The following is a 12,277-nucleotide window of genomic DNA, read 5'->3' on the forward strand; positions in this document are numbered from 1 at the left end:
TACTGTGTGCAGAGCACTGTACTAAGCGCTTGGGAAGTCGGCAAGATATAGAGATGGTCCCTACCCAACAACTGGCTCACAGTCTAGAACGGGGAGATGGATCACAAAACAAAACATGTAGACATGTGTCAAAACCGTCTGGCACCTAGTTAAGTGTTTAAGCATTATCACAACTACTATTCATATTATCATAATGAGCAAATGTATTCCAGATGGTGGACTTCTTGAGAGCATTAAGCTAGGCAAAGATTAATATGTTCTTTTTATTTAGGGGAATTTACCTGCATGACAAAATCATCTCTCCTGACCCTATCGTTCATACCAACAACGTGACTGAATTCATGGTTTTGGGACCTTTTCAGAATCAAGAGGTGCAGAAAATATGTTTTATGGTATTTCTTCCCATGTACATGACCACTATGGTAGGAAAAGGCCTTATGGTATTAACCATCAAGGCCAGTAAAAGTCTTAGCTCCCCACTGTTCTTTTTTGTTAGTTACCTGTCCTTTGTGGAGATCTGTTACTCTTCTACATTTGTTCTCAGACTCATCACCGACTCACTTGCTGAGAGAAAAATCATCTCCATGGAGGGCTGTATCATAGATTTATTCTTCTTCCATTACCATTCCCTGGGACCCTTGTGCTCACGGCAATGGCCTATGACCGCTATGTAGCCATATGTCAGCCCCTTAGCTATGTATCGACAGGCATGTGGTGTCCCGATGGGCAGTTCATGGGCAGGGGGCTTTTTTCACTCCACAGTTCAAGTTCCTGTCGTTAGCAGGATACTCTTCTGTGGCCCTAATGTGATCAGCCACTATTTCTGTGATCTCCAACCCTCATTTAAGCTAGCTTGCATGGACACCTCCGTGGAGGGGGTGGTAGGTCTTGTCAACAGCAGCTTAATCTCTGTAATCTCCTTCCTCCTCTTGGTTTCCTCATATGTCGTCATCCTGAGGAACTTGAGATCTCATTGTGCCAAGGGGAGACGCAAAGCCCTCTCCACCTGCCCTTCCCACGTCACCTTGGTCTCCTATTCTTTGGGCCTACCACCTTCCTGTACTTGAGACCCTCGTCCACCTACACGGAGGACAAAATTGTGGCTGTCTTCTACACAGTGATTACCCCGATGCTGAACCCCGTCATCTACACACTGAGAAATGCCAAGGTGAAAAATGCCATGAGGAGAATGTGGTCAAGAAAGTAGTTCAGCTGAGGAACCAATTGACCTTATGGAAAAAATGGGACATGTTCGGTGACTACGGAAAGAGCCATCCCAGAGACCTTTGCGGGTATTTGGAGATGGATATAAAGCGTTCTTTCTTTGCTCACTTTCTAAAGATGAGAAAGGGTCACCTATTATCAATCAATCATATTCACTGAGTGTTTACTGTGTGCAGAACTGAGTTGAGTTGAGAAGGGTTCATTCAGTCATTCATTCAATCGTATTTATTGAGGGCTTACTGTGTGCAGAGCACTGTACTAAGCTCTTGGGAAGTACGAGTTGGCAACATATAGAGACGGTCCCTACCCAACAACGGGCTCACAGTCTAGAAGGGGGAGACAGGCAACAAGTCATCAGAATGAATAGAAGTAAAGCTAGAGGCACATCATTAACAAAATAAATAGAATAACAAATATGTACAAGTAAAATAAATAGAGTACCAAATCTGTACAAACATACATACAGGTGGTGGAGGGAGGGGAAGGAGGTAGGGCTTGGGGGATGAGGATGGGGAGAGGAAAGAGGGGGCTCAATCTGGGAAGGTCTCCTGGAGAAGGTGAGCTCTCAGTAAGGCTTTGAAGGGAAGAAGAGAACTAGCATGGAGGATGTGTGGAGGGAGGGCATTCCAGAAAAGGGGGAGGACGTGGGCTGGTGGTCGACGGCGGGACAGGCGAGAACGAGGCACAGTGAGGAGATTAGCGGCAGAGGAGCCGAGGGTGCGGACTAGGTTGTAGGAGGAAAGAAGGGAGGTGAGGTAAGAGGGGGCGAGGTGATGGAGAGCCTTGTAGCCGAGAGAGAGGAGTTTTTGCCTGATGACTAGGTTGACTGGTAGCCACTGGAGATTTTTAAGAAGGGCAGTAACATGCCCAGAGCGTTTTTGCACAGAGATGATCCGGGCAGCAGCCAATCCGGGCAGCAGCGTGAAGCATAGACTGAAGTGAGGAGAGAAAGGAGGATGGGAGATCAGAGAGGAGGCTGATGCAGTAATCCAGTCGGGATAGGATGAGAGATTGAACCAGCAGGATAGCGGTTTGGATGGAGAGGAAAGGGTGGATCTTGGCGATGTTGCGGAGGTGAGAGCGACAGGTTTTGGTCACGGATTGAATGTGAGGGGTGAACGAGAGAGAAGAGTCGAGGATCACACCAATGTTGCGGGCTTGTGCGACGGGAAGGATGATAGTGCTGTCAACAGTGATGGGAAAGTCAGGGAGAGGGCAGGGTTTGGGAGGGAAGATAAGGAGTTCGGTCATGGACATATTGAGTTTTAGATGGCGGGCAGACATCCAGATGGAGATGTCTTGAAGGCAGGGGGAGACACGAGCCTGAGGGGAGGGAAAGAGAGCAGGGGCAGAGATGTAGATTTGGGTGTCATCTGCATAGAGATGAGAGTTGAAGCCGTGGGAGTGAATTTCACCAAGGGAGTGAGGGTAGGTAGAGAACAAAAGGGGACCAAGAACTGACCCTTCAGGAACCTCTACAGTAAGGGGATGGGAGGGGGAGTAGGAGCCCGCAAAAGAGACTGCGAATGATCGATCAGAGAGATAAGAGGAGAACCAGGAGAAGACAGAGTCTGTGTAGCCAAGGTTGGATCCACTTGTATCCACCAGCACTTAGTACAGGGTCTTGCACATAGGAAGTGCTTAACAAAAACCAGAATTACTATTGTTTTTATTGAAGTGGATTGTTTTTAGTGAAGAGAAGGAAGAAATTCTTTCTGTACTTTGAAAAGGGGCATTAATGGATTTTCTCCTCTCCCTCTAGTTAATCTCATCTCATGCCCTATTCTGAAACTAGAATAATGGAGATGATGTAAAGTCAAAACTTGTGTGAGAGAAAAAACTTGATTCTCTTCAAACATTGACTTTTCCATACAATTTTCCATCCAGTTTTCCCCTGACAAGAAGCACTTGACCCTCTTTGCAAGAATCGGTGTTTATTTTCCAGCTAATTCTGAATCGTGTAATTACAGGTCATTCGATCTTCGTCAGTTTATGAATTTATATTCATCAATGTGGCCTTTGAGACAATATTCAGCGCTATTAAAAGAGTGAAGGATCAGGGTAGGTGGAATGCTAAATCAGAGAATTTGGATATGGGACCAAATTTTGCAGATTGTTACCTGAATTGGGGGGTTTAGTTGGAGCTCCATTGGAGCCAGAGGTGGAAGACTGGATTTTCAATCAATGCTATTCATGTATTTATTCAATTTACTTATCTTCATGATATTTGTTAAATACTTACTACATGAAAGGCACTGTACTAAGTGGGATTTTGGCGGGGTGTTGTTTCCGGGGTTTTTTGGTATTTGGTAAGCACTTACTATGTGCCAAGCACTGTTCTAAGCGCTGGGGTAGATACATGGTAGTCAAGTTGTACTTCGTGGGGCTCACAGTCTTAACCCCCATTTTGCAGATGAGGTAACTGATGCACAGAGAAGTTAAGTAACTGGCCCGAAGTCACACAGCAGACAAGTGGCATAGCCAGGATTAGAACCCATGACCTCTGACTCTCAATCAATCAATCGCATTTATTGAGTGCTTACTGTGTGCAGAGCACACAAGCTCTCTCTTAAACACTCTCAAGCCTATGCTGCTTCCACTAAGCCATGCTGCTTCTCTTTGGGGCAGCATTGAGGCAGATATGAGCTAATCAAGTTGGACACATTTCCCGCATGGTTGTAATCCCCATTTTACAGATAAGATACCTGAGGCTCAAAGAAGTTAAGTGACTTGCCCAGGGTCATGCAGAATAGTGCCTACTGGTTGCAGTACAATGAACTGGGCATTTGTTATGGTACAATGAGGTTAATGATCCCCAATTCCAAGGAGTTTACAGCTTAATGGGATAGATATGCACTAAAATAAATTAGGGAAGTAGGAGACAAATAGAAGTGGAGAATGTACTTGAATTGGTGTTCAAGTAATAGGGCATACAAGATATGGTTGTAAGTGCTATAGGAGGTTGAAAATACCTAATGAATAGGCCGTGGGTAAATGATGAAGTGGAAGTTTGGGGGATATAAGGTGGAGAAGATTAGAAGCTAAGGAAGACCTCTAGAGGGTGTGCGATCTCTGGGTATTTTAAAGATAGGAAAAGCTAGAGAAGCAGTGTGGCTTCGTGGAAAGAGTACAGACCTGGAAGTTAGAGGACTTGAATTCTAATCCCAGCTCTGCCAATTGCCTGCTGGGTAACCTCAGATTAAAAGCAGCGTGGCTCAGTGGAAAGAGCACGTGTTTGAGAGTTAGAGGACCTGGGTTCTAATCCCAACTCCACCACTTGTCTGCTGTGTGACCTTCGGCAAGCCACTTAACTTCTCTGTGCCTCAGTTACCCCAACTGCAAAATGGTGACTAAGACTGAGAGCCCCACGTGGGATAACCTGATTACCTTGTGCCTACCCCAGCGCTTAGAAGAGTGCTTGGCAAATACCATTATTATTATTATTATTATGAACATTTCTGGGCCTCAGTTACCTCATCTGTAAAATAGGGATTCAGTATCAGTCCTCCCTCCTATTTCGACTGTGAGCCCCATGTGAGATAAGGACTGTGACAAAGATCCGATTTTCTTATATCCACCCCAGCACTAAATACAGTACTTGGGATGTGGTAAGCACTTAAATACCACATATAATATTATCCTTATTAAATGAAGGGTCAGAGAATGTCAGGTAAGGGGAGGAAGTGAGCAAAATGTCAGTAGCAGCAGAGATGAGAACAAATAGGTTAGCTTGAAAAGAATGAAGTGTGCAATCTGGGGTATAGTGTGAGAAGAGAGCCAATAAGGAGAAGAGAGATGTGATTGAGTGTCTTAGTGCCTTATCATCAAGCGTTTCCCCTTGGAGCAAAGAGAAATGGGCAACCAACCATTTGAGGTTTTAAAGTGGGAAGGTGTACGCAAAATCTTATTTTGAGAAAAAAATGTTCAGGGCAGAAGAGTGAAGTATGAACCAGAAAGGAGAGAGTGGGGGCAGGGGAGCACAGAGGAGGCTGATGCAGTTGCCAAACCAGGATTCGACAAGTGCATGGACCAGAGTGGGGGATGTCTGGATGGCAGGGGAATGGTGGATCCTGGAAATGTGGAGGAAAAGGCAACAGTCTTTGTGACCGAGTGAATATGGGGTTTGAAAGAGAGGAAGAAGTCAAAGATAATGACAAGGTTGCAGTCTTCAGAGACCTAATGCAAAATCTTAAAATGTTCCCCTTTGACAGAGGAAGAAAGAACACTGCATGAAGATTTGATGCACCAGTGTGAGGACCTCCCCCCTCACTTCCTTCCCGTGATTTCTCTCCCTCTCTGACTAGAAACTGGGAAGCAGCATGGACCTGGGACTCAAGCTAAGCTAGCTGGCCGAGCTAGCTCTCTTCCTCCCTTCAAGGCCCTACTGAGAGCTCACCTCCTCCACGAGGCCTTCCCAGACTGAGCCCCTTCCTTCCTCTCCCCCTCCTCCCCATCCCCCCCCGCCTTACCTCCTTCCCCTCCCCACAGCATCTGTATATATGTTTGCATGTATTTATTACTCTATTTATTTTATTTGTGCATGTTTATTCTATTTTATTTTGTTAATATGTTTTATTTTGTTCTCTGTCTCCCCCTTCTAGACTGTGAGCCCACTGTTGGGTAGGGACCATCTCTATATGTTGCCAACTTGTACTTCCCAAGCGCTTAGTACAGTGCTCTGCACACAGTAAGCGCTCAATAAATATGATTGAATGAATGAATTAAGAATTTTACCACCACTGCTTCTGTCGAGTTCACTTTTACTTCCAGCCTGGTCAAATGGCCTCCCAAGTCCATATGACAAAAAACACTCCCAGAAGATAAAATTCGGTGTGGTGCCATCCTGTTTGTTCTACTCCAAGCATTATAAGAGGTTGCCAGGAAATCTGGAAAATCAGGAATGAGGGGTAAATTCAAGCAGCCAGTTGGATTGCCTTTCTTACCCTAGTATCATTTCTCTAAACTATATTTTTGAATCTTATCGGACATTTAATATCCCTTAATTTTGGGTTTTCATGTTTTTTCCCAGTTTAGAGCCTGGGATTTGGTGAAGAACCATCTCATATGCCTTCCAAGCCTTTGAGCTGAACAGACCTGTTCATAATTGAGAATGGTAATTAAAGTTTTCTAGGACTCAGAGACAGGGTGGGCTAAAGCCCAGAAATAAATATGGACCAAATTCATTCATTCATTCATTTAATCATATTAATTGAGCACTTACTGTGTGCAGAGCACTGTGCTAAGTGCTTATTTTAGCTCAGCACCAGGTTTTGCCCCTCCAAGTGATGATGAACAAGTCAGCTATGGCTGTGGTGGTGTACATGTGGGGAAGTGTCACAGTATGCTAGGAATAATCGATCCCCATCACCTCCTTATCAATGAGCAGATTACCAACCCCCATGTTCACTGTTTAAAGCAGTTGACTCCTTACTCCGACTGACCAAATCCCCAGGGACCCTGAGGCATCTCAGAAAGCAAATGAGGTCAATAGCAGTAATATAGATGCTTCTTTGGACTCATGGGCTAAGGGAAGGTCTTTAATAATAATAATAATAATAATAATAATAATAGTAATTGCTTTTATTAAGCGCTTACTATGCGCAAAGCACTGCTCTAAGCGCTGGGGAGGTTACAACGTGACCAGGTTGTCCCATGGAGGGGCTTACAGTCTTAATCTCCATTTTACAAATGAGGTAACAGGCACAGAGAATCAATCAATCAATCAATCATATTTATTGAGCGCTTACTGTGTACTGTGCCTACTGTGTCCAAATGGCTAAGCGCTTGAGAAGTACAAGTTGGCAACATCTAGAGACAGTCCCTACCCAACAGTGAGCTCACAATCTAGATGGGGGTGACAGAGAACAAAACCAAACATATTAACAAAATAAAATAAATAGGATATGTGCAAGTAAAATAAATAGAGTAATAAATATGTACAAACATATATACATATATACAGGTGCTGTGGGGAAGGGAAGGAGGTAAGACGGGGTGGATGGAGAGGGCGACAAGGGGGAGAGGAAGTAGGGGGCTTAGTCTAGGAAGGCCTCCTGGAGGAGGTGAGCTCTCAGTAGGGCCTTGAAGGGAGGAAGAGAGCTAGCTTGGCGGATGTGGGGAGGGAGAGCATTCCAGGCCAGGGGGATGACATGGGTCGGGGGTCGACGGCGGGACAGGCGAGAACGAGGCACAGTGAGAAGATTAGCAGCAGAGGAGCAGAGCGTGTGGGCTGGGCTGTAGAAGGAGAGAAGGAAGATGAGGTTGGAGGGGGTGAGGTGATGGAGAGCATATATTCGTACAGATTTATTACTCTATTTAATTTACTTGCATATTTACTATTCTATTTATTTTGTTAATTGTGTGCATACAGCTTTAATTCAATTTAATCTGACGATTTTGACACCTGTCTACATTCTTTGTTGTCTCGCTCCCCCTTCTAGACTGTGAGCCCACTGTTGGGTAGGGACCATCTCTATATGCTGCTGACTTGTACTTCCCAAGCGCTTAGTACAGTGGTCTGCACACAGTAAGTGCTCAATAAATACGACTGAATGAATGAATGTGGCAGAGAAGTGAAGTGACTTGACCAAAGTCACACAGCTGACAATTGGCAGAGCCGGGATTTGAACCCATGACCTCTGACTCCAGAGCTCATGCTCTTTCCACTGAGCCATGCGGATTTGTCCTTGAAGGTTTATCTTTTATCTATAAAATGCAACATAGCCTAGTGGATAGAGCATGGGCTTGGGAGTCAGAAAGCCTGTGTTCTAATCCTGGATCCGTCATTTCCCTATGACATTGGGCAAGTCATTTCACTTCTTTGTGCCTCGGTTACCCTATCTGTAAAGTGGGGATTAAGACTCTGAGCTCTATGTAGGACATGGACTGTGTCCAACCTGATTATATTCTATCTACCCCAATGCTTAATACAGCCCCTGGCATAAAGTAAGCACTTAACGAATTTCATTTAAAAAGAGATTAAGAGCTGGTGATAGGTATCCAAATGGCTTATTCCTTACTGTGTATGAAATTTACCCCAGATACCCAGAGACACAAGAGCAAATTCCCAACTTTCCAACACCACTACTATTTAAAGCCAGTTATGCACAAGGGATTATTGAATCTCCCCAGTGAGAAATGTTTGTCTAATAAACAGTCTAAAGAAAGCTTTTGGTATTTACTTAATTACTTCAGATAGAAATACTTTTTTTTTCTCATGTCTGGGCAGTTCCACACATGCTAATGATAGTTTGAGCTGTCAAGGGCAGAACTTCGGTTCTGCTGGCTAATGACACAGACTGAATCAGGAGAATGGATTGGTGAACTGTGTGATTTGGACCAGTCAGTTAACTGATCAATGTGTCATTTTCCTCATCTGTAAAATGGTGATCATAACCCCTTACATGGTGAGTATGAGGACAAATAAGATAGGATAGACAATAAGATAGTACAGTGCAAGTGCTTAGTAAAGTGTTTGACACACAATTAAACGCTCAATATATATGATTGAATGAATGAATAAGGAATGTGCTTGTTTATTGTTAAATGTACTCTCTCAAGCACTTAGTACAGTGCTCTGCACACTGTAAGCACTCAATAAATACAATTGAATGAAATTCGGTTGAATTAATAATTTTGGAGTCCTTCTTAAAAAAGGAACTAGAAGAATTAAAATGTTTTTATACCAACTTTGTTGTATTGTTCACTCCCAGTTGCTTAGTACACTGCTCTGCACACAGTAAGTGCTCAATAAATACCATTGATTGATTAGATTAGATTAATATGCTCTTTGCCTGTTATAACATTGGGAGCGTTTGGGAAAGATCTGGCTATATAATAGAAAGGTTTTATCTTTTGAATAATTTGTACTGAAGCTGCTTATGCCCCATTCTCAAGTCTGGATAGAGTTCCCTACTGGGTTTTTATGTGAGGTGGGAGAAAATGCACATGACCAACTCAGGCACATTCAACAACTCACCACATGTCTGCTGTGTGACCTTGGGCAAGTCACTTCACTTGTCTGTGCCTCAGTTATCTCATCCATAAAATGGGGGTTGAAACTGTAAGCTTCACATGGGGCAGGGACTGTGTCCAACTCGAATTGCTTGTACCCACCCCAGTGCTTAGTATAGTGCCTGGCACGAAGTAAGTGCTAAACAAATGCCATTATTATTAGTATTACCTTCCATGAGACATATGCTCCAGGACAATGCATGGTATAGCCAGAGTGGCTAGGGTAGAGGAATCCACCGTGGCAGAAATTTAGTCATCATCAGAGTTCCCATTGATCTGTTCCTCTGTAATTTTTCTTCAATGCAGTTTTAGAAGCTTCATTAGAATGGAGCTAACAGTAACACAAGGTTCTCTGACTCCCAGGCCTGTGTGATCCTGAGGTTCACCTATGAGTGCATGTGTGGCTGAAATGATCAAATCAGAACCCGCAGTCCTGGGCACGTCGGGCATACAAAAATGTTGCCCCTTGTGTGCTATGTCTAATATTTGCAACTCCAGTCCCTGGTTTCTCTTTTGCCTCCTTGTCTTTCATTTCAGTCTACAAACAAAGGTCAGGGAAAAGGCAGACATGGAGAAATTGAGATTTCAATGAAAATGGAAAATATGATGAAAAAAAGTCCTAACAGAGTATGATACATTTAAAAGGTCTGACTCAAAGTAGAATTGCCAAGACAAGGACTACTGCTGACAAGCCCACAACCCCCATGGGACTGAGTCTCCCCTTGAGTGGTCCCTGGATATGGGGACTTGGAACATCCCCCCATGCCCCCACAAAAATGTCCTCCTTGGACTGAGTTCTGAAAAATGAGTAAATAGCCCGACACCATCAACTTCTACCAAAAGCCTCCACCAAGGGACTCAAAAATAAATGGCCCGTCAACAAAGAACAATGGAAGACAAAACACAGCTATCATTTACTGCAGTGCTCTGCACACAGTAAGCACTCAATAAATAAATGCCATATAAAGATTGATATTGCTCAAAGACAACCCAATGTGATTTCCCAGAATTTTTGAGACAGATTTGGAAAAAGTATCGAGGAGAGTAGGTGGCATATCTGAAAATTATCAGTTCAATTGCTTGACATTACTTTTCCATTTAATTCTTTTTAAAAACGGGTCATCTAATCCATGACTATATCACTTTGAACAGTTAAGTGTTGTAGCTGTACATTTCCTGTTATCCTGAAATGCACACACTTACAAAACCCCGTGTGGAGAAAAAACCCAGCACCGTAGTACTCTCAATGTCCAACTCTCTGTACATGCAAACAAGTTGTTTCATCTGACAACATGACATACTGTAACCAAATGGACTCACATTGTCTCACAAACATTCCTTAATTCCCAAAAAGCAAAACATGATTTTATGGCCCAAGTGAGTGTAGACTCATTTATGAGAGACAAAAGGATTCCTCGGAGGGTTTTTTTTGGTATTTGTTAAGCGCTTCCTATATGTCAAACACTATATGACTCACCTCCTCCAGGAAGCCTTCCTAGACTAAGCCCCTCTTTTCCTCAGCTCCCCCTCCCCGTTGCCCCAACTCGCTCCCTTTGCTAAGCATTTATTATTTGCCTAGCACTGTGTTTACATATACATATCTATAATTCTATTTATATTAATGCCTGTTTGTTTTGATGTGTATGCATATATAATTACATTTATTTATATTGATGGTATTGATGCCTGTTTACTTACTTTGATGTCTGTCTCCCTCCTTCTAGACTGTGAGCCCGTTGTGGGCAAGGATTGTCTCTCTTTGTTGCCAAACTGTACTTTCCAAGAGCTTAGTACAGTGCTCTGCATATAGTAAGCACTCAGTAAATGAGATCGAATGAATGAATGTGTAAATAAATAAAATTACAGATATGTACATAAGTGCTGGTGGGGTGGGTAGAGGGAGGAAGTGCAAGGGGAATGAGTTAGGTTGATGAGGAAGGGAGTGGGAGAGATTAAAAGACCCCAGTAACCCTTCAGACAACATCACAGTGACTCTATTTGTTCCCATCATTTTGTTCACAGAGATAGAGATGGAGCTGTGGTCTCTATTAAATTTCTGGCAAATACCAGGCTTAAGCATTGCTTTCCATTGCCACTTTGAGCCTTTGTTCCCATCTGTTACACTTATCTTTCATTCCCAAGCATCAATCCTGGAATTTGTGGAAAAACTGAGCCATAAGGAAAGTCCTTGCCCTCTCTTCATCTCTTATTTGTACTACTTATGGCAAGATCTTAGATCTGGCATCTTGTTTTAGACCAATCAATCAATCAATCAATTAATGGTATTTATTGTTTATTCATTATCACCATTACTGTTGCATTTGTTAAGTGCTTACTATGTGTCTTGCACAGTACTAAGTGCTGAGGTAGAAACGAGTTAATCAGACACAGCCCATGTCCCACTTGGGGCTCCCAGACTAAACGTAGGAGGGAGTAGTATTTAATCCTCATTTTACAGTTGAGGAAATTGAGGCACAGAGAAATTAAGTGATTTACCCAAGGTATCACAGCAAGCAATTGACAGAGCTGGGATTAAAATGCAGGTCCTCAGATTCCCAGGCCGGTACTCTTTTCATTAGGCTATACTGCTTCTATTACTGTGTGCAGAACAATGTACTAAGTGCTTAAGAGAGTACAATATGATAGGATTTGCAGATATATTCTCTGTATCAAAGAGTTTCCAGTCTAGAATTAGTAGTAGAAGGGATGGAAGGGCTAGAGGGGAAGGAATTGAGAGGATGAGTACATAGCAGTAGACTTTAGCAGATATGGGGAAGAGGAAAATCGATAAATCTGCTTTAGCATTAAGCTCTGTAAACCCCCTGTTATCCCATGGGGAATTACCTAGTGTTGTTCATTTTTTATAGTCTTAGAAATCACACACACAAAAAAAGATCTCAAACACGGGGAGTTGTTTGGTGTTCGACTAGTTGACTTCCTCAGATATTCCCTGAATGAGCGGTGAAATAGCAATAGCATGCCAATGGCTCCAACTATGCTTTATTACTCCCTTTCCAGTGACAAAACATTACGATTTGCA

General features: G+C 43.1%; 1 pseudogene; it reads left to right on the forward strand.

The window, feature by feature from the left end:
• The first annotated feature begins 254 nt into the window (after positions 1 to 254).
• Positions 255 to 1,207, forward strand: LOC119924315 (annotated as a pseudogene).
• Positions 1,208 to 12,277: the final 11,070 nt, after the last annotated feature.

The sequence above is a fragment of the Tachyglossus aculeatus genome, unplaced genomic scaffold, assembly GCF_015852505.1.
Source record: "Tachyglossus aculeatus isolate mTacAcu1 unplaced genomic scaffold, mTacAcu1.pri scaffold_96_arrow_ctg1, whole genome shotgun sequence".
NCBI classification, from domain to species: domain Eukaryota; kingdom Metazoa; phylum Chordata; class Mammalia; order Monotremata; family Tachyglossidae; genus Tachyglossus; species Tachyglossus aculeatus.